Here is a 23,950-nt window from a genome sequence, read left to right as displayed (position 1 = left end):
CATCCTCCAAATTGTCCCATGGCTGCTCCCATTGCTGACTGCTGTTTGAGTTCTCACATGGTGCTGCTCTTTGAATTTTCAGTTTTTCACAATAAAGTGGTCTTCCCCACTCTCTTTGCATTGTTTTAGAAGCCATTTGTTTTTAAGTAAGGCTCTTTTTTCCCCTCACAAAAAGAAAGAGCAAGACTTTGTCTGAATACAAATCCCATACCCGACAGTGTGCTGACATTTGTGCACAGAGATGTGCTTTCCAGTTTATTCTATTGTGCTTTACTTTTTTTTTTTCCTTTTTTCCTTTTTTCTTTTTTTTTTTTAGCTGGTTCAGTGGAAAGTTTGGATGCTTCCAGGCAAGTATCCTTTAACACCACCACAGAAATAGCCTGAAAAACTGGAAATACATCTCAGTGTTGCCAGAGGAGCTATGGGTTTGCAGGTTCCTTGCTTTTGCTTTATTTGATGTATGATAACTAAAAAAGAGAGAAAGGAAAAAAAGATGAAAAAATAACTTCATTTGTAGCAGATGTCCAGCAGAGGCTGGGCTCTCTGGAGGATGGCAGGACCAGGATACTCGCGTTGATCTGGATTTCTGTTCCCCCAGGCGAAGGAGTCTCTGGTTTGTCCCCAGAGCATCCAGGTGACAAAGGCTGGAGCATTATTCCGCGGCGCCATCTAGCTCCCAACAAAGGAACGCTGCCCACAGCTCTGTCCCCACCCCTCCTGACCCAAACCTCAGCCAGGGTTTCACACAGAAGCACAGGGAGTGGTAAAGGATGAGAAGAAGTGAATGTCGCTGTTGTCCCTTCGTGGAGCTCCTGGGAGCTGAGAGCTGGAACAAGGCAGGTCACCCCACAGGTCACCCCACAGCTCACCCCACATTCCCTCCAGGAATGACAAGGGGCTTGACCCAAACGTGGGCAGAGATTTTGGGCACACAGACTGCCCCCACCCATTCTGTCACCCTCTGCGGCCACCTGGGCCACCCACCTGCAAAGAACAAGAGCATCCATCAACATCAACACCAGCAAAGTAAAGACACAAATTTCTGCAGCTGAGCTTTAATTTCCACTAATTACATCCTATGTCATCTAATTGTCTTCTCTAGTGATAGCCACCACGGTTAAGCTGAGCATTTTCCATCTAAAATATTACAGAAGATTAGCAGGTTTCAGATACATGAGAACTCAGACCCATTTCATGCACAGAAACAAAATCTGAAGGACACCTGTTTCTTCTCTCTGAATATCAGAATATTCTCTCAGACTCTGAGCCTGATTGCTAAATAGGAAGACCTCCATGGCTTGCCCTAAAAATTATAAGACACAGGGATCTGCTTGTAGCCCACAGGAAGAGGGAAGATAGGCTGAGATCACAAAAACCAGGAAATGCTCAGAAGCAGTGAGACAGCTGCAAAAAAAACCAGGTAATATCCAAGCAAAAAAACAAACTTAAAACTCCAACTCAAGTCTGCAGGACATTTGCCAGCCTGTGAGTTAGGCTCCAGTGATGTATGGAATATATTTGCCCTGAGCCTATGCTCTGCTCTGTGCCAGAAGCTTTTAAACCATCTTTGCAAATATGTTCCCATCTTTTGCCAAGGGAATGTACAGCCTTTTTCCCCTCACGTTGGTATCTAGAGTTGCTCTTACTAACTCAGTGATTTCTGAGGTGGAAATTACTTCTGAATGTTCTCATATATTTGTTTGCTGTCCACCAAACATTAATACTTTCTTATTTTGATGAGACAAGCATTATTTGTGTATTTACTTTGCATGCAGGCTTTACAAAGACACCAACAAAACTGCCTAAAAATACTTCAGTGATCAGTGGTGTTTTAGCTCTGCAGACTGACAGACTTGCCTGCTCTACTGCATTAATCTCACAACAATGATTTTTTTTCCTCCACTTTCCTCTGTGATCCTTTGTCCAGAGTGATCCTTTCTTTCTCCTCCCACATGGCTGCCTTGAGCTTGGCCTGTTCTGTCTGCTGTAAGCCCTTTTGGTGCTGTACACAATTCTTTTACATTTCCCCAGCTCCTGCTGTCCGAGAGGAAAGGTTGCATTAGGCTCCAAAAACCTGGAGAAGTGGCAAGGAAACACAACCAGATAGAACCTGCAAGTGGCTCTGTGAAGATGGGAATTCTGCCATCAGCACCTGAACCCATTCCTCCTCATCCTTCATTTTTAAGACTGAGAGGTAGAATCACCTCCTCTCTGTTTTTTGTTTTTTTTTTTAAATCAAGCAACACTTGATGACAAAGATCAAGTCTGAAAGGGGATGAAGCAAGACCAGGAGTGGCTCAGTTGCAGGGGGGGATTGACTCCCTGCAAAAGCCCACATCCAAGAAGAGCTGATAGGAATGGACTCTGCAGTTGTAGATGGAATTTTTTGCAGTCAGGTGTGGTCCTGGTGTTTGTTAGCTTCTAAGCTCAAGTGCTGGTCAGATATGAATGAAGAGGATTCCTCCTTTCCCAGAGGTTGCAGCTGTACATAAAGCAAAAACTAAAATTAAAAACAATGACTTCCACTGAGGAATGCAGGAAATGTTGTGATGTATTTTCGCTGCAACCACTTGAAAGCAGAATTGCTGTGGAAATAAAGCAACTCCAAATACACTGAACTTGCTGACTCAGTTGGTCCAGAAAAAAAAAAAAAATTACAAGACAGCAATTTTTAAGCAGCAGCAGCAGTACCAAATGTACTGTATTTGCAGCACTGATGTAATCTGCATTGCAACATCATATTTCTCTGCATGCTGTGCTCATGAATTTGATGAGCAACAGCTTTTAGATGAAGCTTAGGATTTGCTGCACATTACATAAGAGATTTTCTTTCAGAGCTGAGATGTTGGAACCACCCAGCTCCTTAAGAAACATTTAAAGGGAACAATTTCCTCCAGCTTCCTTTCTGACCCTGATCTGAGGCACACAGCAAATTGAAAACAAGCACAGGTCTAGCCAATTCTCCTAATGCATCCAGAATTATCAGCACTGCAGTATTTTCCATTCAAAGCAGGTTATGCAAATAATCTATTTCCACATGCAAATGATTGAATTGATTTTTGGTAATTTTTCAAACAACTTCCCAAGTTGTCAGCACCTAATAAGCAAAATATTGAGATAAAAGTGGGCATCTCGTCAAGTTTTTCATTTAATGTTCTACTTCAATAGTTGCCATAAGAAATTATTAGCAGCTGTTAAAAACCTCTTTTAAAAAAGGATCTGTCCTCTGGTCTATGGAATGACAATGGAAGAAAAAGCTGCGAGAGAATTGCAGAATAACACTTCCTGCTTTAATATTACAGTACAATTCTGCATTCCTGAAGCTGCCCACACTGCTATTTGGAAGCTTCATGATCAGGAACCATGACATTATATGATTAAATTAAGCCAAATATTAATATAAACTATTTTTAAGGAGGGTACAACTGCATTTAACATATGTGTTGTAGGGCTCATTTTCTCTTTTGCACATTATATTGGACAACTATGAAATACAAAATATCCAGAAATTAAACATAGAAACCCACTGGAACTAATTTTTTCCCCTCTTTGTTTTGTCCTTCTGAAGTTCACACCTTGCTGCTTCTGCTCATGAAAACCCTGGTGGAAGACTTTACTTGCTGTTGCCAAAACCCCAAACATCAGGATATTTTCATGGTCTGATGGAGTTGGCCACTCTTGAAAAGTCTTCCTTACTTTCTATTGCTCTTCTCCCCATCTTCCCTGAGCGTCTCTCATTGTCTATTCAGAGCTCTCTGACCTTCTCTATCACAGCAATTATTACATTAATCTAACCCCCACCATGGCCATCCCATGTTATACACCCTTTCCCACAGCCAGTTTCCCTAATTTTTCAGTCCCTGGGATGTACAAGAGTGACTGAGAACTCATTCACATGCAGGTGAATATTTCCCATTAATATCTGAAACCCTCCACGCTGCTCTGCTACAAGAATAAGGCAGAGCTGCACTCTGGAAAAGCAGAGAGCACGCTGAAAAGTGCTGGGATTAAAGGCATTCCACAAAATATCAGAGTCCACTTCTTAGGAACGTTCTGCCTGTGCTAGAGTAGTGCCTCCAGCCTTTGCTTTCCAGGAAAACCACCACAACCATGTAACCAGTGGAATGGAAGAGCCTGGTTATTGCAGGGAAAGTGAGCTTTAATAATGGTGCTCATTCCCCCTGAGTAACATTTCTGGATAGAAGACACCAATATTTTGCTTTTCTAAAACTGTGCTCAAAATTGTGCATTTAAAAGTACTGAAAGCAAACTCGAAGCACCCCATACTTTTAATTCTTAGCATGGCTGTGACCTTGTCTTCCAGCCTTGAAATAAAAAGTAATTTAAGCTCCAAGTGGCTCCAAGAGAAAAACTAAAGACTGAAACAAGAATACATTAATTCAAGTGACATTTAGGTCAGTGCAATCTTTGGTTCGCTCACAAGAAACCAATTTAAAGTCCAAGAGAGTAATAAAGTGGAGTGGCAAGAGGCAGCTCCAAGCTAGCACTGTGAAAGGAAAGAGAGAAATCATTCTGCTAGAATCTTTGTTTCTCCTAATTTCAAGTAAGAGATGGAGGACAGAGAAGCTTGGTAAATTGTAATTATTTACTTATTTCTCACACAATAAGAACCATAATCCAGTGTTGCAGCATGGACCATTAGCACATTTTTTACCCTTGTTTTTGTCCTTAAGTGGCCCAAGTGGGATATCTTCTGATATTAGAGAGGTTACATTTAATTGACATAAATCACATCCTCGGGTCTGAAGCTCATTTTCGTCAGCTAAAATCAGAAACCTCTTAACTTGCAGCTTTTGTTTCCCCACAGGTTAATTTTCTTAGCTCAAGATGGCTCACCCATCCTGACATGGCTCCTGCATGAACAGAAAGAAAGCAATGAGAGAATTCCTGTGGTTTGGGTCAGCAAATGAAACAGAAAGTCCTCCTGGTGATTGTGGCTTCTGCAGGTAGCAATGTGCTGACCATCCTTGCTACTGAGGCTCTGGTTAATTCTTACATGAACTAAACCCCATCTCTCAGAGGTAAAAATAAATCCTTTCACTGAACTGCCTGTGAAGATGGGAATTCCCAGGATTTTCCAGAGTGTAACTGATGCAGGTGGTAATTTGGCCACAGCAGGTCTAGCCAGGTAGTGCAACCAGATCAGGAATTTGGGGCTGCCACAGACAATTATCCCTGGCCATGCTGTTGCAAGATATGTGCACCTGTAATTTTCTCCATTCTTACATGCATGGAAACATCCAAAACTTCTCTGGGCATGGGTTGTTCCCCAGGCATCCCTCCCTTAGGGAGCAGCAGGAGAAAATGGGCACTGGCGTGAAACAGCATAGAAATATTTGCTTGCTGAATTCCTGGAACTGAACCATGTCCCTGTGCAAAGTTTACTTGTATTCTTTCTCCTGGTTGTTTCTTAAGAATGACTGGCTGATTCTATAATTTGATTTTCGCTCCAGTTATTCCCACACGTTTTGGATTTTATTCAACCTGTACTCCCGAGGTTTGGGTTTGTTGGTTTGGGTTTTTTTTTTGCAATATCAGCCAGTAGCCAGGCAAACAAGGCACTGCAAACCTAACCATAAAAGGTATGTGCAATTCAAGCTGTGAATAAAACAATCCTCTTGCCATAAGGAAGAAAATTGAAGAATTTTGATGCAAGGAAGATGAAACCACCATGCTGAATGAAGCATCTCTGTAAGTTAATTTTGCAAAAATGGACAGGAACTACTTGAAGAAAGTGAGAGCAAGAAAAGAAGGGGGTTCTCAGGAAAATTTTAAATGCAACAGGTGAAGGTAGAGATGTGCTGTGGAATTTCTGAGGAAGGATATTTGTACATAAATGCTCCTTCATGCAAGTGGACTTCAGTGGAAAATGAAACTACTTGAAGGCATTCTGTGTCTAGAAATACCAGTGGAAAGAAAAACATTAATAATGGAATTTTTATGGACTTTTAGAGTTCAGATGAGCTCCAGCAATCCATCAAAAATCACAAAACTTCCAACAGATTAACAGTTAATATGCTACAGATTATCATTCAAGGGAAACTTTTTAAAGATGAGCATTTTCTCCTCTGGAAAAGAAGTGATGAAAAATCAAACTACCTTTCCTGGGACAGAAAAGGAAAAAAATCACCTATATCAAAAATTTGCTGAAAGCAAATCAAAGGATGCACTATGCTGAGGGACAGGAATCCATGCACATTCCACAAAAATGCTGAGATAATAGACAATTCTGACAAGTGAGCCTTTGTTTCCGAAGCAAAAAAAATCAACTTGGATTTCCATTTTTGAATGGGTTTGTTTGATCTGTGTGAGAGTCACTCAGAACAGGAGACCTTTACTAGTGGATTTTAGTCAAAGGTAAGGTTTGTAACCAAGAGTAGGGCACAAATAATAAAGTGCAAAATGGTGGATTTAGCATGCTGAAATTAAGCACACCCAGAATAGCAATCCACAAACAAATCTCATGAGCAACAATTAGCAATTAGAGAAGAATTTTTCTAGCTGAGATTGAAGTTAAGAGCTGACTGAATGCTTGCCTCTCCCTGATTTAATATATAACTATAATCTCTAGCTACTGTTGTCAGAAAAAAAACTGAAATAAATTTGTTGTACAGCTATAAATTGTAGTCTGAAGTTCAAAGCTTGGCCACTATATGGGATTCAGAGAGGCCATGGGATCCTGGCAGGTGTAAATGCAGCAGTGAAATCCTTATGTACCTCGTGCACCGAAACCCTGCTGCTGTCAGACAGCATTATCTGGCCCAAGTGCTTCTCCTTAAGGCATAATTTTGTTTCCCAGTTTAGACGGTTCACAGTAGCACTGACAAACATCAGAGCCAACCTGTTCTGAGGCAAAGCACTTTCTGCTTAGAAAAAAGATTATATAGAAATATTTCTGAGGTGTTTCCGCACAGACCTTTGTGTTTTGATCTTTGAGACAGGAGAAAGGAAAATTATCTACCTGCTCTCCAGTTAAATTTCTCCTCCCCTCTCAATCCCAGCCCCTTTCTGGAAGTTCTGCTGCAGAAAGAACTGCAGAAAGAAGCTGAAAAGAAGCTGCAGAGGCGACAGGCTGACAGCATTTGTTTACTGTGGGTCTCCCTTTGAAGGGTGATTACAGCAACATCATTCTGCATATCCGGAGGGTGGATTCCTTATCTCCCCGAAGGAGAAGGAGAACAATCACATTTTTGATAAGTTCAAACAAAAGCGCACACAATTATAGGAAGCCAAGTGTTTGCTGGCAGAGGGCAGTTTGTACAAACCCCATTTTTATAACCTCCTTACACACATTTATTTCACGGCAGCTCTCAGGAGCAATGTCCTGCCACTCTGCAGTATCTCTCCTTGGTGGGGACACGTGAAATATTTGCCATTTGAAAATTGACACCCAAGGGGAAGCACTCTGCAGAAAAGAGCCACTGCAAGGACTTTGCTCTGTGGCCACTTTTACCCCCAAGGAAATGAGGTGATGGAGAATCCAAATTATGGGGGATTATGGGGGAGAAAGGAATTTCTTCCTAATGGAAGAAGGAGAAAAGAGAGGAGAGGAGAGGAGAGGAGAGGAGAGGAGAGAGGAGAGGAGAGGAGAGGAGAGGAGAGGAGAGGAGAGGAGAGGAGAGGAGAGGAGAGGAGAGGAGAGGAGAGGAGAGGAGAGGAGAGGAGAGGAGAGGAGAGGAGAGGAGAGAGAGCAGAAAAGAGAGCAGAAAAGAGAAAAAAAAGAGAGAAAAGAGAGAAAAGAGAGAAAAGAGAGAAAAGAGAGAAAAGAGAGAGAGAAAAGAAGATATTTTGGTTTTGTCCTTAACACTTTCTAAACACTCATAACTGGTCTACAAGCTAAATGACACCGTTACCTAAGAAAATAAAACTTAGTTGTGTTCTAAATGTTAGGAAAAAAAAAAAGAAGAAAAAGAAAAGAAAAGAAAAGGAAAGTAGAAAAGGCATTTCCTACATGGATTGAGTAGGGAAGACTTCCTTGATATTATCTGTAGGTTTTTATAAAGGCAATCCTCCAGCCTGAAAATCCAGATTCCAGCAGGAGTAAGGTTTTCAGGATCAGATTGTGGTGTTTATTTACCAAAGAATGCTAGTAAAGTCAAAGAGATGGGCACAAAGCAGTGCATCTCAGCAATCTGCTTCTACCTCAGTTCCAGTGCTATAAAGACACTTCAGGCCAATCCAGTCAAAAGGGAAAATGGGTTACACAGAGCTCATTTGGATCTGAAAAACTTCAGATCTGCACTATTGCTGCACCTCTGTCTAGCACTGGAAAAGAAAAAAGACCAATGACAGCAGTTGTTCAGTGACCACAAAAAGAATGTCCCACAGACTGTTCAACCTTGGATGCTTCTGTAAATAGAAATAAGAATTGCCACCTTTCTGCCTGGAATAATTAAGGATTTCACCATTATTAGTGTATTCTGTTCATAGTGTTGACTGGTTTACTACCTTAGCATTATGCCATATGTTAAAAAAAATAAAATAAAAATAAAACTTAAAAAAATATATTAAAAAAAGATTTGGAGGGCTTAATATCCCAAGGATTTTTATGCACACAAAAAAATGGTCGTACATGTTCAAAGAGCCAAGGCCAAAAAAAAAAAGACTATTTTAGGAACAAATATTTCTTTTGCTGGAAAACTTCCATTTCTCTTTTTGATGTAATGCATAAGTGACTGCCATGGAAAAGTAATGCTGAGGCTCAGTCCCGATGCCACCAAGATAAAAGGCAAAATTGCCTCTGACTTCCAGACATGGAAATTATTTTTCTGGACTCATTGGAACTCATTGGTTCAAAAAGTGAAGGTATATGTTGCATTTTAAGGCAAATATATAAATTTTCTTCAGACATCTGAAACAGAGACACCTTTCTTCACTGATTTATGCAGGGTGACTGGGAAAACAGTGCACAGAAAAATATCTTCCTTCCTACATACTTGGATTCTTGTCCCTCAGCATATATAGATCCAAGCAGTACTTCAACTTCCAGATTTTCAGTGTTAATGATTTACTGTTGGTTTCCCGTAAATGTGGGAGATATGGCTGCCTTTTCCAGGAAGAATAAAGAATTCTCCATGATTGCCTTTTGTTATGCAACTTCCTGCAGGAAAATGTAGCATCAGCTTCTGCAAGGTGTAATGCATGGGGCGTGGAAGGGAACACAATCCCATCAACTCACCCAAAATTAGGTTTGCTCCTTTTTCCCCTTTCTCAGACAAAGTTTCCATCACCAGGAATGGAAGGGTGAAATGAAGGGACAGAAGTGTCACCTGGTTAACACCCAAGGAAAAGCACAAGCAGAGTCACAGACATGAAAGCCATGACAGATATCCTCCTGTTTATGGTGGGACTGTAAAGTGTGCTACAACCCTCAGGCAATGCTGTGAATTACCCTCTGCAGATCTCTGCTGTTATAAAAGTAATTGCTGAGATCTTTCCTGAAGTGCTGATAACTCTATCTAGCACGGCTTGGTTTGTTTGGTTTAAAGTGCATTCTTACAAGCAGCAGGAACTCTTGACAATATGGAGCTATAGAATTTTTTTTTTTTTTTTCTTTTTCCAGTGAGTAAAACTTTGGATCATACCCAGCAGGCACTTAGCTCTGTTCATCAAAACAACCCAGCAATCTCAGTGGGGCAAAAGTCCACAAATGTGTGCCTTAGTTTTGATTCCATGCTTTCAGCAGCACTGAAAAGTTTGTCCTGCAGGAGAGCAAGAACAAGCCTTTCATCAGAAGCACTCTAACCCTATAAACTACATATAGAGAAAAACTCCCAGGAATGGCTTTGGTGCTTAGCTGCAGAGGGGAGGTGCATGTGGTTGCCTTCATACTAAAAAGGTGGGAATAATTGCTGAAGATCTGGACAAATTTGTGTTGTGCTTACTTACACAACCCTCAGAACTTCTAAATTACCCCAAATCATATCCCCCCAAGTCCTAAGGAGTAGGTCAGAACTCCTCCCATCCCTGCTGGACATCGAGTCTGGGAGAGGTTTGAGTCAGTTTGGCTCAGGTACAAAAGACACATCATTGATTTACTAATGTAATGAACACCTGAACATATGCAAAAAAAAAAAAAAAGCAGATAAAATAATCTTATCACACCTTTCATAAAGCACTAGAAAAGCTGGGCTGATAGGCCTCACTGTTATGCAAAGGAAGACTGGGTTGGGAAGAATGAAAACAGGAGAGTTGTTTAGAAAGTTAAAGGAGCTATTAGTTTGAAGGAAAAAGGTCACTATTAATTGTTATCTATTAGTTAGCAAGTCAATCAGCGACTGGTACCTGCCAGTAATCCTATAGCTAAGATGAATTGCCTTCCTGTTATTGCTTGGTTTGGGAAAAGATATTTTTTGACATTAAGATCACTGTTATATCCTAGTTAGACCCAACAGATGGCACAGAAGAAGGAGTTACAATGTATTTTCTATTTCTCTTTGGAGAACAAGAAGAAGCATGATTATATTAGGGGCAGGAATGCCAGTGTCTTGTTCTGAATTTAACATGGTACATCAAGACTGTGCAAAGTACAAAACTACCTCTTTGGCAAAGCAGCAGATATTGGAAGAGCTTTGTCAGAGACAGAGCTGCATAAATTGAAATCAAACAGAGAACATCTCTGCAGAGCCTGCTGAAGTGGCAGCTCTGAGAATATCTAGGTGACCCAGTCTCAAAAAAAAGAAAACACTTTATAGGGATAAAGGTAATATCACATATTTTCCAGCAGTGCCAGGCAGGACTCCCCAGACCCTCCTGCACAGCCCTGCCACACAGGCAGCTCAGCTCACCAGAAAAGGGCATTGCATTCTTCTCTGCACATGCAATGAAATTGTGTGAATCTCAGGCCAGCGTGCTGCATTTAAACAATGAAGTCAGCCAGTAAATCTCACAGCTGTCCAATTCTTCCAGGGCAGCCTCAGCCCATACCTCCAAGATAGATGAGGATGTTCACCATGAACTCCTGCAGCCACAGCCAAGAATTGTCCTTCTGCAGAGCAATCCCACTGATCTCAGTCATGTTTTCTCTGACACGAGTGGAATTCCCATCCCATTGACATGAACAGCAACCTGCTCAGGGACTTGAGAATATTTGCTGTGCCCTGGCCTCAGCCATGAGAAATGGGAGTTCCAGAATTAATCACAGCTCCTCCTCTTCTGTCACTCACTGCAAGGAGGAAGGAAATTGCTTTTAATGTATATATTTAAACAGGCTTAGTTGCATTAATTAGTTCTCCTACAACATTCCCTTCAGTTCTTCTTGTTATTTCATTTCAGACTGTAACTAACTCCGTGTTTTTAAGTAAATGAACTCGTTTGAACACTTGGTCCTGTATTTTTTCTGTCTGTTAATAGCTGAGCCATTCAGTATGGGACTGCAGCACCCTCAAAATTCCTGAGAAAACTGAGTCATCCCACCATTGCTCACAGAAGGGCTGTACAGCTGGGTATTACTGCCACCTAGTTTTCAACTTTTATTATTTTATTACCTACACTTTTGCATTTTCCATGGTAAAAAGAAAAAGGTACATATATATAACTGGAAATTTTTCATTTTACATTACATTATATATATATTATATATATTTTATATATACATATATATCCTGTGATGTATTTAAATAGTGGGAAATTGAGCAGCTGTAAACTCTTACTGAATAAAATCTGCATGCCTCTAGATGCAATCTTGAAATTCATATTAAGGGGAGATATTACTAATCCCAAATATAAACACAGTGTGAAAATCCAGCTTAAATTGGTTATGGCAGGATCAGAACAAGAGCCAATTTTGCAGCCTTGTAGGAGTTTGTAGATCTATAGCTGATCTTTGCCAGCTGACACAGAATCTAACAATTTTTATTATGGATCTCTTTCAGTGCAATGGACAAATAACACTTTCCTGCTTAAAACAGGTGTTGTACCAAAGCCTTGCAGAAATGCCTAGCAATATAAGACTCGTCAGTGAAATATCACATATTTTTCATTTTGAAGTGTGAAAACAGAACTTTCATATTGGGACAGTCCTTTTTAAACCAAGATATTAACTAAAAACTTACGGGGAAAAAAGAAAAAAAAAAAAACCCTCCACCAAGAAATGTGGAGAACAATTAAAGCAATTTTTGAAACTTCATATAAATTCCATTTTGAGGTCTGAGAAAGGAACTGTTGGGACTCTCCATTTCAGTGACCCTTTTGCTTTTCTGCTGGTTCTGTGGTTTCTGACTCTGACTAGGAGTGCCTGTGGGAACTCAGACAAATGGGAGGTTAAACTCAGAACCCAGCTGAGCAACCTTTCACAAGACGGGGAATAGTAAAACTATTGCCACAGGCAGGTTCCAGTTCAAAAAACAAATTAAAAGTGGCTCGAAAGTGAAATCTCTTCTAGCTGTTAGAACTGGGGCTCTGTTACACCAGGGCAGAGCAACATGCTTTATAGTTTATCCAGTGCCATTCCACTGAACCAGATGAGGAGGAGGAAGTCTGCTCTTTGCTGCAACTGAATTTTGTCCATTCTTTTAACAAAGAGCATGGCAAAAATTAGGCCATTTCATTGTGTTTGTGTGCAGCAATCACGCCCAAAAGCCGCTCCATAAATCTCCTAAAGGAGCCTGAATTCTCCTCCATGGAAGTGGAAGATTTGTGGGACAGTTTTTCGTGGCAGGGAGAGCAAAGCCTGCTGATGCTTGTTGGTCTTTATTTCTACCAAAACCAGCTTTGATGACTGGAAGCAGAGCAAGATGCGTGTGAAGTTCAGGCATGATGCAATCTTGGAATTTGGCATGCTGGTTGGGTTGACAAGGCACGGTTCTGAAGGAGGCTTTTCAAGGGAAAACTGAGCCATCTATATCAAGGCAGGTTGAGAGGCCACAGATGTCTCCAAGCACTCTCCCTTGTTTTCTTAAATTGTCCCTGAAAGACCAGATTCTATTTGAAGTCAGGTCCCAGGCCCCTGGGCTTGAAAACCATATTGTGCACCCCCCACCGTGCTCAGGTTAAGTTCTTTCAAACTGTTTCTGCAGCTACAGTATGGATCACACTCCCTTTTTCTTTTTTCCCCCCTAACAGGTTTGTTTCTGGCCATAAATTCTCAATCAGTGGGCAAGCCACATTGTACAATTTCGTAAACAGTGTAGTTAAAACATGTTTAAAGTCGAAAGCAAAAGGAGCTGACAATGGAGCATTGTCCCCTTTTGCAGGACTGAAGTGTACCTTCTTTGATTGGGTAACCTTGCTGCACTTTGGTATGAAACTGCCCCTTTTTCCATCAAACTTGCATTTAAAGTGCCTCATTAGCATGTCTCACCAGATCAGTAACGATTCTGCAAACCCAACACTCGTCTCAGTCAAGCCACCATGGTTTTTCTATCTGTTCAACATCTAAAACTCCTTGACAAAGTTCCTTTTAAAATTTACTCCTTTTGTTTCTCCTTGGGTTTTCTGCAAAGATCTTTAAGCTTCGATGTACTCCAAGATGACTCCTGAACAAAAATCATGTCTAGCCCAGCTAGTAAATCTAGCCTCCATTCAATGGGATTAAATAAGTGCTTCACGGCTATTGTAGAAGCTTCTAAAAAGGATCTTGCATCTTTAAGGGTTTCCTACAATAAATTAAACACATCTCACCCATTGTAAAAGAAAAATAGGGGTAAAAAAAAAAAAAAGGGAGACTTGATCCAGCACAGGGGAGCCACTGTGGACCCACAGTGATGCCATGCTTCTAGCACCGAAACACCCACAGATAGCAGAGCCTCAATGAGCAGCAACAGGCAATGCAGGAGGAATTTTATTTCTTTAGGAGCTCAGCCTTGGGCTTCACATCAGTAAAAAACACGACCAGCAAAGGAAAATAACTGTGTAGCATTTTAAAAATCTGAAACTGTATGGGTTATTTAAAGGAACATGGTGGGTTTCTAGTTTGAATTTGAAGTACCTCAGCCAGGAAATTTCTGTTTCTCCTCCAGTTTGTAAGATCTCAAGCCCAGTGTTCAGATTCATTGTAGCTTCTGAGCCCTTCTTGACCACAGGCACAGGAGTCACCCTACTGATAGCACTGAGGCTGCTGCCCTGCCTAAAATTAAGCTCATGGCTAAACTCAGAGCCAAACCTCTCATATCTTTCTGCTCATTTATGAACTGGAACAGAGAAAACTGGAGCTCTTTCAACCAAAAGTGATATTGAAAAAAAAAAATAGTTCGGTGAAAAGAAAAGAAAAAATCTGTGCAGAGAATTATCTTAAGAAGAGCACTTCAGTTTAACGTAAGTCCTGGAGGCTGATAAGAGCCTACAAACCATGGAATTATCAGTGTGATTGTGACCTAAATTCACATTCATTTCCCTCAAAGGTTACTGAATCATCTATCTGAAAATCACTCCCACTTTCTTTTTGCTGAATGGTCTACCTGAAGTGAACCAGCATTTCAGAGCTGCATTCAGAACACAGGGAAAAAGCCTGCCAGCATGACTGGGCATCAGCACAGCAAATTTGCTGTAGCAAAGAATTTATTCAATAAATTTGGAAATACCTTTCAATTCTTATGTGGAGATAAAAGCTTTCATTGTATTCTTTCCAGTCATTACCTGGAGAGGGAAGAGCTGTAACCCAGCAAGTTCAAATTCTCCCTTAACACCACAGGGCTAATCAACCATGGAACATTAGCTGGATGCTCTGAATCCTGACTGCAAATGCAATGCAAGCAGGGGAAGCAATTTCCTCATTAGCAGTGATTAAAGAAGACTGAAACAAAGTGCCTTGAGAAAACAGGGAAGTGCAGAAGGAAGTGCTTCTTGTATAAACCATGCAGGAGAGCAGATTGCTATCACCTCTCCTCACTCCTCTTGCTTTAATCCACCAGAGTTTACTAAAATTATTATCCAAACATTAAGGTAAACTTAGCTCTGTGCTTTCCTGGTGTTCATGGCACAATCCTGCTGGCCCTGAGGTCACCGTGGAAGGGGAAAGCAGAATCAGTCACATCTTTTCCTGCCCCTCAGGCTGGACAGAGTTTACAGAGCTGGGAATTACAGTATGATTTTGGAGCCTTTTGCATGCAGCCACTGCTGTGAGCCTGGTGACCCAAGTGTCCCCCCTGCAGGGACCCTGCTTCTGCAGAAGTCACTCACAGCTAGAACTGCATCAATTCTCACTTTTTTGCTGGAGGTTATCAGTGTTTTCTGATAGTTCCTGGTGGTAACCTTTTGTCCAGAAATAACTACCCCTCACAAGTCTCAAGGCCTGAAAAACATTCAAACACAGAAAACTGACTGATTCCCAATAGAATCTTTTTGTTTCTGTCAGCCTCATCCTTTCTGAAGGTCTAATCACAAGCTTTGACCTGCTTGTGTTTGTGACATTCAACCAAACATCAGCTCGTGTGCTTTGGTCCCAAGTGAGTTTTAGTGAGCCTTTTCTTTAAATCAAAACAATCTACAAGTCAGTGCTTTTAAAATATTGGTTGAGAATTCTTAAAGTACTGATATACAATGAGCAATGTTTTATTAGTTATTACATTAGTTATTCTTAACTTCCTGTAGGAAAAGCCACGCAGATGATCTCTTTTGCTTTGATGTATATTACAAATCCACAGTACAGAAAAGTCACCATGGTTTGGGAAAAGGCAGTGACTGACATGTGTCTGCCCAAGATTTAACTGCTGTATAAAATACCCCAGAAGCTCAGACCTGCCAGGAAAGGACCCTCTGTAGACAACGAAGGTCTCTCCTCTCGGACAAGAGGAAATGGTCTCAAGTTGCACCAGGGGAGGTTTGGATTGAATATTAGGAAAGATTTCTTCACCAAAAGGGCTGTCAAGCACTGGAACAGGCTGTGCAGGGCAGTGATGGAGTCACCATTCCTGGAGGGATTTAAAAGCCATGAAAATGTGGCACCTGAAGACCTGGTTTAGTGATGAACGTGGTGGGGGAAAGATTGGACTTAGTGATCTTGGAGATCTTTTCCAATCTAAACAACTCTAAGGTTCTATAGGGAAAGAAGTGTTGCTAAAGAATGGCTCACATTATCCAACAATAAATCTAAAGTATCCATGAAATGTTGTTCTGAAGTTATTCCTGACCCTCTGACAGTGATTCTGTCACTTCCTCACAGCCACAACTCACCCAGACCTGGAGTTTTAAGCTGCAAATGTCTAAGTTGTGAAACAAGAGCAGAAACTACAGAGCCTCTCCCTCTTGGTTTCTGCACTCCTGGCAAGCTCCACCAGCAACCACCAGCAGAACAAAGTCATAGGAAATGGTTTGCTTTTTGTTTTTTAGTTCCACTGGGGTATGTCAAGGACAAGCTTTCCCGCTCTGGCCTTTTTATAGCTGATAACTGGTGTGGCCACAGATTCTGCAGAAGAGAAGGAAATGCAAAGCTGTCTGCCAAATGACAGCAGGCAGGAATCAAACAAAGGAAAAAAAAAAAAAAAAAAAAGAAAAAGAGATAGAAAATAAAATGGGAAAGAGCTCTGTGCCTTGTAAGACATTGAAAATTCACAAGCCTTTCACTGTCCTTCTAATGCTGGCATTAAGGGTCAAATTCTATGCACCATAGAAAATCAGTCAGTTCAGAAACCAGTTACCACAGGTCATTGGAAAAAAGGAGGATAGTATTAAACATTGTTTAATAATAATAATAATAATAATTCAATAAATAGACAGTATTTGGTTCCAACACCAAAAATGCTGAATGAAATTGTGTCTTCATTTATTCTGAATTACTGTGTCTGGTTTCTTGAAAATTTTGTCATTTTCAACAAAATTACAGCAGCCACTTAGAGAGGTGTATCATTCAAAAAAGCATCACCTTTGTGATATTTTACCATAAAAGAGAGGCAGTCTGTCATGAGGGACCTCAAAAAAACCCAGACCAAATGCAAATTTAAAAAACCTAGTCAGCCTTTTCTATTCCATGTGCAGGATGTGATAATAATGAAGTAAAGTACCTTGTTCCCCTCTGAACCTTAATACAGGGAACACATCCTCACCAAGAGCCTTTAACAAAAGTGTAACTTTCTGGAAGTCCCAGAGGATAAATTCCTTAATTTAGTCAAACATCCAAAAGACACATAGGTACAAAGTCAATTTGATAAATTAGGGATACATTTTTCTTTCTCCTTTTGCTTTTCTGTTGCTCCAAAAAGCCACTACTTGGTTCCATACTTCAACTACCATTCATTTCCACAACAATCACAGAAGTTGTTGACTAATAATAATTATTCCTGCCAGAAAAATCCTTCTGTTGCAGCCAAGATGTGTGTGCATCCAACCTGGTCATTCACAGGATATAACTGCTCCATCTTTTCCATACTATTTTTTTTTCATTCCTCTCCCTGAATTACTTTTAAAAAAATAATGAAAAATCCTTTGGGTGGGAAGAAAGGCTTTGTACCACATCCATAAAGCACTTGTAACTATATAGGTGCTGTAGAAAGCAAGTGACAATTGTATTTCACTTATTCCAAGTCCACTTTGGAAATTATCCCCCAGAAAGAATAGGAAATCCTGTTCCTGGAATGCAGATGTCACAGGGGTAGAACGACAGCTCCTATAAACACAGAAAACTGAACAATATTTTAGGACAAAAGTAAATATCAGAACAATCAAGTAAAGCACACACAAGGATTAATTGATAAGAAGAATTCATAAATGAAGCAGAAATTTCACAAGTGACACACCAGCTCCTGAGGGAAGAAAGATCAGCTATGTGTGTACTGAAAGCAAAGTACTTTTCTGACCCTTAAGGAGAAAAACAAATGCCTTTTTAATAAGAAGTGCAACAAAACATAGAAAAATTGGAATTTGCCAGATAGCCATGAAGTCAAACAATAAATCTGGATTTAGGCTCTCCCTGCCTGAAGACACCCTAATTCCACACCAGCTAGCAGCACTCACTCATTCAAAAACCCCACAGTTATTTGTAGGTGAGACCTCTGTTAGAAAAAGACCATTAAAACTATAGCCAAGCATAACTAAAGTTATACAAGATCTACTTCACAGCCCAGAACTGTGTTGCAGTCTGAACTGTCCTCCCTGCAGAAGCAAGTGGCTCAGGATTGGGAGCAGCCTGGCCCAGATTGACCAAATGCTGCTCCCAGCTGACAGTCCTGCACTGATCCACTTGATGAGGAGAAGCTGAAAGGCTCAGTTTTCTCCTCAAGGGACAGGTGTTCCCTCAATATGACACAACAACCCAGCCCATCGTCACATTTGCTTTGCTCACTGGAATCCTTCTGCAGAGCCTAGCAGGGAGACAATGGGTGGAAATGGCCATGGAGAGTTAATGACTCTCTCAGCACCACAGATGGTCACTCCAACTCCTCTGACTCCAGGAAATTGCCTAAAACTCCCTTATTCAATCTGAACCAAAACCCTAGAAAATCTCTGTATGAACAGCAAATTCAACAGAGGTTTGCTGCAGGATGAAGTGCAGGAAAAGGGACAAAGAGTTTTTGATGCCTGCCCAGGCAGGAAGAAGATGTTTTATCACACCACAGAGCAGGGATTTAACAGCCACCATAGGGCTGTCATGAAGTGACATTTAAATTTTGTTATTACCTTTTATTCATTTTGACACCAACAAAAAAGTCAGTCAGAGAAGTGCAATTGAAATCATATTTTAGCTGGTTTGATAGGAAAGGTCTCAATATTACATATCTTGATTTGGTAAATTCCTAATGATTTACAAATTTATATTAATCCCGTATAGTTTAAAACTGTGTTGTAGCCACATCTCCCAACTTTCAAAGAGCAAAATCATTGAGGATAAATAAGTTAATATACTGAACACAGATGAATAGGATTCATGTGACAAATACTGGCATGACAATATGATCTTTAAAACAATGCTGGTATCTCCCTCAGAAATTGGACAAACAGGATTTAGTCCACTTATCTTGGTGAATTTGAAAGATATCCCTGCTCCTTAGACTTCAGCCATATCCCTCTGAGGTGTGTTTCCATCTTTGTTGCTAAAGTTGGCTTTCTAAGGGAGACAGATTTAAATTTAAACTCAATACTCTGCACATCCTTTTTATTTTCCATCGTGTCATTGTTTTTGTTCTGCACCTCAAAAAGCCTGACCTGAGACTAGCCATTCATCACACTGCCCAGCCAACAAAAAGGAGAGTCTGCACAATGGAAAATGTTGCTGAGGGTCTGCTGCTGTTGCCAGGCTCTATCTAAAAATCATTTCTTGATTGAGGTCCAGCCCATTTTATTTTTATCTCTCCCATAACACAAGAGAAACAACTTGGCAGGAATCTGCAAACCATTGGTGGAAAGACAGAATAGCTACTGGGTACCAGAGGAGCTGGAAGACACACCAGTGTTCCCAGGCAGAACTGTCAGGAGCATGTGAATAAAAACATCATTTCCACACAGCTCCATACAGCCTGAGTGCTTTTTAAATCTCCATGGTCAGTGGTTCATGGGAGTGAGTATCTGATCTCTGTGCCAGTGTGTCCAAAATACAGCAGGAAATCCAGTCTGAAATCAGCCCTTTCAGTGGAAACCAAACAAGCAGCTGCTCACCTTGAACAGATAATGCCCAAACACAGAAAATTGATCACAGGTTAAAGTAGTGCAGATAGTCAAGTGCACTTGGGGTTTTCACCTAACACAAGTAGATCACAGTCAGAGAAGGAAGTATTTAATTTCTGTTGACTCAGTCTATTAATTAAGGCAAACATAAGTATTTTAAGTTCCAGGCAGCTCAAGTATTTTTGGCCTGGAAATGAGTAATTATCTTGTTTGTGACTAATTTCAGTGAGAAATTTATGAGGGCCAAGGGCCACTTCAGAAACACACAGTCTGATATGAGTACAGGAGATTCTACTGGATGTATTTTTCTGCTTGCAAGGAGCATTTTACAATTATTACCCTTTTTCAAACTAAGACAGTAAAGAAAGATTTCAGGCTTCTAAAACTGTATCTGACTTTGTTTCTAAACCTAAACAGCCTCCAGATTACCATATCTCACCCCATTCCCTGTCACAACTAAATAATCATTCACACAAACGGACTCACAAATCAGATGTGCACCCTGACAGAAACCAAGAGGCAATTTCCCCTCTCAGTCCTCATCAAGGTCCTGCTATAATCCTGATTGAAGGAATGGCTTTATTCTGAGCCTGGCAGCACATCTCTGGTCAGGTGTACCATGAGGAGACAACTGTTCAAGGCCAATTGAAGCCCCAGTAACAAAATTAAGGGGGCTCAGTTACCTGCACCAATGAGAGGAGCAGTCTTCCCCTGACACAAGCTCACTTTTGTAACTTTGCAGTGCACATTAACCAAATAGTTTCCAGAGGCATGAATTTCATGGAGCTTTCCAAGGATTCTGGGGGTGGAAAAATGTGTTCCACTTGAGAGTGCAGTCTGTCTGTGCCACAGTGCAGCCCATGCTTTTTACTCATATCCATCCAGATCAAAGCATTCCTCCCCAACAAGCACAACCATTGACATCGACGGAGGGATTCCAAGTTGCTCCAGAAGAAGAGGTGCCTGAACACTTTCCATAGGTGTTTGAGCAGAGTAAACCATGATCTCATACACAAACAGCATGAAGGAAAAGCTAAGCCACAGCCATACAGCAAGGCAGAATGTTTGGCTCGGAAAAAAATCCCCGCTTTGAGCAAGGCAACTCCTGTGTCAGTGTCACTGACAGGATCAGCTGCAAAGCACTCACACAACAGACAGAAGTTCTCCAGGTTTTTCTGGAAAGCATAGTAGTGCACCTGGAAGATTCATGGATCAGACATTCTGTGTTTGAGCTGCCTGTATGTCTGGAGAGCTTTGATTCATGGACCACAGGACTCGTGCAGAATCCAGCTGCTGCAAGGAAAATGAAATTCATGCATTAAATCTATTCTCTGCGTTAAAGATGCTCTCCAAAAAGGTTCTGGCAGCCCAGGGAAAGAAAAAATTGACTGGCAGGAATTTGCCAATTTGTCTAAACTTTGGGGCTTTGTATAAATGTGTGATATGTCATAAGACTCACCAAAATGTCAACACATCTGCAGGAAGGATAATTTTCCCTTGTCCTCATTAGCTACTAAGAACCTGATAATAACACATCCCAGATTCATCAAATGTATAAGTATTTATGCTTGGCAGAGATCAGAGCATGATACCTATTTTTATTTTTATTGTTATTATTAATGTTATTATTATTATTATTATTATTACCTATCCAAGGGTGCCAGGCAAATAAAAAGATCTAGGGTAAAATCCTGATTCTCCTAAAATCTGGCATTGTTTCCACTGGTTTTGACAGAGCTGAGATTTCTCTCCTGATCCCTGTAATAAAAAAACCAACAACCAAAAAAAAAGGAATAATCAGAATAAACAATAGGCAGCACAATGCTGGGAGGTTGAGAAGAGAGGATAGCAAATCCAGAGACAGAACTCCATGGTTATGCAAACTTATTATGAAACATCACCACGCTTTTTCAAAGCAAAGAAAATAATAACCCAAAATAGAAGGAGTGGAATAAAGTGTCAATGACTGCATTATCCCGTTTCATAAAAGGGAACACAAAGATTCACAGAGGTTTGCACCAATTCTCAGTTTTATAAAAACCAGATTACTTCGCAGCTGAAGAAAGAATTTAGGAAGGAAACTTAGAAGCTGAATTCCTGAGCAGGAATTTAGGGAAGGTTAGGCAAGAATTTTGAAAAGACAACCTTTTTGCCCAGTGTCAGCCAGCAGGACCATTTTCCAGGAGAGGGTGAGGACTTTGAGCTGTTGAGTTCTGACTGCAGCTCCACCCAGAATAGCAGATTTTGGAACATCAGGTACTCCACAGAGGACATGAACATCATTTAGCTGCCCTGGCTGGGTCCTGGTGAAGGGTGGGGGGAAAGCAGAAAGAACACAGAGAAAAGGAGAGGAAAGAACCCTGAGAGGCTTGGTGAGTATCACCAAACTCCAACACAGACTTGTTCACCAAGGTCTGAGCTTCCCTATTGTGGTTGCGCCAAGATTTATTAAAGCCCAGCATGTGTTCGCTTATTTCTATCCAAAATTAACTGAAAAGGCACTTTGCATCTGCTCTGAAGGGGGGAAAAAAAAGAGAAAAGTTTGCTTATTTGGCAAACTTTGTTTAAAAATCTGTTTCTTCCAAGGTTTGTCCCTTTAGCTCTTTTTGTTTGTTTGACTGGGGTTTGGGGGGGCTTTTTTGATTTTGTCCATGGGTGTGTAGTTTTCCTCCCCTCCTGCACCTCTCCTCCTCCATCTGTTGACCTCACTTTAGCACATAGTTTCCCAGTCACTTTGCCAAAAATGTATAAAACTTGGGGCTTCTGCTCCGATTTCTTTGTGACTTGCAATTGTATCATTAAACCAACATTTGCTCTGTTATTCCCTGAAACTTTAATTAGGCTCCTCTGCTCCGTTTGCCCTGCTGCAGGCATGGGGTGATGCTTCCACATGGAAGTGACAGGGAATGGTCTTCATTACAAACAAGCTGTGAAAAGCCAGAAACCTCAGCACTGAGGGTTTTACAGCACCAAGTACCATCCTTTCTGCACATGAAATGCTTTCCTTTGCAAAACATTTTCCTTGTCTTGCACTTCCACCAAAGCCACCTTCTCTCTCCCTCCACCATCCCTGAGTTCTGCTCCTCTGTAGACAGTTGTGTTCCAAACCCTCACAGAGGTCAGGTAGAAAGGTTCATTCCTTGAAAATTCAGTTTCCAGCCATGGATAAGGGCCACACAGCTCACCAGTCCCCTTATTTTCACCATTTAGTCCTTTTAGGGGTCTCTAACACTACTCTGCTGCATATCAAGAGTTGGATTAATACCTTGAAATAGAAAGATTCTCCTGAAGTAGAAGAAGTAATAATACAGGTAGAGAATAATTGTGTTTTCATATGAAGCAACACTTGGGAGCATTTTGGGAGCAAGTTTCCATAAAGTCCAGAAAAGAAAATTACACTGAAGCCAGTAAATGCCACGATTTTCAGAGTTAGAAATCATTTTGCCTGGTTACAGTGATCCTTTACTAAATCTAGTATGTGTGGGTAGACACAGAGGATATAATATTTTCTACCACTGCAATTAGCTTCCCTTTATTCCAGCAGATGCACATTAGGAATAACATAGTGTATTTCAGGGAACATTCTTAGCAATCAGATCTAGTTGTTTTGTTGATTTATATCTGTCTCAGGTACCACATCTTCTCTCAGAAGGGATGTTTACAAGCCAGACTGTTTGACATAATATGACACTGATTTACCTTTTCAATGAAATGAGGACAGCAGGGTTTCCTCTTTCACTCTGTGAACTCTTCCCATGACAACATCATTCCTTATTCACATGTTTGGCTTAGCTGCATTCAGCAGGTGGTACAACTGTCCTGCAATAAAGCAAAGTCCTTGCAAGGTGTTCCCTTCCATTGCTGTGTACTTGGAGAATATTTTAACCCACACAACATTAAAAAAGAAAAGCCAAAGCTCCCAAATCCTAATACTCTGGTTTGATCTTAATATTACCTTTCAGTGTTGGCAGATGGGTGGATTTTCCTGGTGTTCTCCCCAGTTTCCTAGAGGCAGCATGAGTCCAGAAGTGTGTTTTCTGAACAGATTATACCCTGAAAGAACAAGAGTGAGCACAGGGAAAAAGATCCATTGACAAGTGTACTGGACAGGCAATGCCTGACCACCCAGAAATGCTGGCAATCTCTGTTCCATTAGAAAATTCCCAGGTAGCCTGAAGAAAGGAGAGCTATACCTGTGGAAAACCAGGAAAACAGCAAAACCCTGCTTCTAAATCCACTGTTCTTTAATAGAAAATCTCATCTCTTAAGGTAAAACAGAGCTCAGCTCTGAAGCAGCCACTGTTCCAAAGTACAGGCCCATCAACACAGAGATCCAAGATGCAGCAAAAGCACATGAAAACAAAAAAAAAAGTTTAAAAGGTGTGTCCCCCCAAAC

The 23,950-nt window shown here is 40.9% G+C and overlaps 1 long non-coding RNA gene across 2 annotated transcripts; it reads right to left on the bottom strand.

Moving 5' to 3' along the window:
* Nucleotides 1-223: 223 nt before the first annotated feature.
* On the bottom strand, nt 224-23,625 carry LOC146436925 (uncharacterized). Of its 2 annotated transcripts, none has more exons than XR_014852933.1 (3): nt 23,510-23,625; nt 23,254-23,373; nt 224-467 (listed from the first exon to the last, which is right to left on the bottom strand). It is a non-coding gene; the product is annotated as an uncharacterized LOC146436925 (long non-coding RNA). The 2 variants fall into 2 exon arrangements; XR_014852934.1 differs by lacking the exon at nt 224-467 and adding an exon at nt 4,800-4,874.
* Nucleotides 23,626-23,950: the final 325 nt, after the last annotated feature.

This window comes from Lichenostomus cassidix, chromosome 5 (genome assembly GCF_008360975.1).
Source record: "Lichenostomus cassidix isolate B80296 chromosome 5, HeHo_3.0, whole genome shotgun sequence".
In the NCBI taxonomy this organism is placed as follows: domain Eukaryota; kingdom Metazoa; phylum Chordata; class Aves; order Passeriformes; family Meliphagidae; genus Lichenostomus; species Lichenostomus cassidix.
This window is presented reverse-complemented; position numbering and strand designations above follow the sequence as displayed.